This window comes from Triticum dicoccoides, chromosome 3B (assembly GCF_002162155.2).
Source record: "Triticum dicoccoides isolate Atlit2015 ecotype Zavitan chromosome 3B, WEW_v2.0, whole genome shotgun sequence".
NCBI classification, from domain to species: domain Eukaryota; kingdom Viridiplantae; phylum Streptophyta; class Magnoliopsida; order Poales; family Poaceae; genus Triticum; species Triticum dicoccoides.
Window position 1 is genome coordinate 803942398 of NC_041385.1, and position 1241 is coordinate 803943638.

Genomic DNA, 1241 nt, shown 5'->3' on the forward strand with positions numbered 1-1241 from the left:
GTTGATGCGAGCTATTACGAGCAAGACGACTATGGTAGTATGGGAGTTGTTCTTCGAGACCATATTGAAGCGCTGGTTCGGGCACAAGCACTTTGGTATCAATTTGCACAAAATGCTAGCGCTATGGGCTCCTTGGTGCTTCATGATGGCATTCGTCTTACTCTTGGACATCTCAAGGTGATCATCGAAAGTGATGCTCAAGATGTTGTGTGAATGCTAAATGAGGCAAGTTTTTCAAGAGCAGACCTGGCATACATATGCTATGGGATTTAGGAGGTAAGCTCCAGTTTTCAATCTTTCTCCACTGTCCTAGAAGATGTATTTGGGTGCATTATACCCCTGCTTTTCTTCTAGGATGTATTCGCACACACTGTAATCCTCCTGAGTAATTCAATATAACCTGTTGTTGCAAAAAGACACAAAGTGTCCGGCCTACTCAAAGCATCCCTTTGTTGTCATTCAAGTGACGATCTTACGAAGAGGTACCCTTGGAATGCAGGGACACGTGACATGGCGCCAAGCGGGAACAGACCGCCACTCCTTGGGTCCCGTGGGAGCTTCGGTAGGAGGAGTGAAAGGAATCTCCTTTCACACCTAGCTCGACATCAGCCACGAAGTCTGGATCGACACCTCTAGGGTAGGAGGCGTCGACACCTGTGCCTCCAGCAAGTCTCGCTGGATTGGGGGAGACACAACTTCGTGACCACTGATGGCCGCCACCGAGCACGTTCACATGACACCATATCCGCGGTCTTTGACGCCAATCTTCCTGACGGACTCACGTCTCGACCACCGTACCCACATTTGTTTTTGTTTTCAGCAGTGAAAAAAAAGAGCACATTTGTTTTCACCGCTCGATCAATCAATAATAAAAAAAGGAAAGACACGGCAATGGCTCCCAACTCAGAAAAAGGAAGGCGCCGCCGCCAACCCGATCCGGATCCAGCCCCAGCCCCAACCCCACCTTCGCAAAGCCGTGTCCGCCCGCCGCCACCGCCTCCGCCCCGGCTATAAAGCTCTGCCCTTTGGCCGGCCCGCTCCTCCTCTCTTCGCCCGGGCCGCGCCTCTCGCCTCCTTCATCCGTCCTCGCTTCGTCCCCGTGGTGGTCTCCGTGCCGGCCTCCCATTCCAAATCCATCCGCCCTGCTCCCTCTCCGCCTGCGGGGCCGCGCCGCTCCCCGAGGACGCGGGCAGGCGCCCGGGGCTCGGCCAAGAAGCGGGCGACCGGCGGCGGGGGCACCG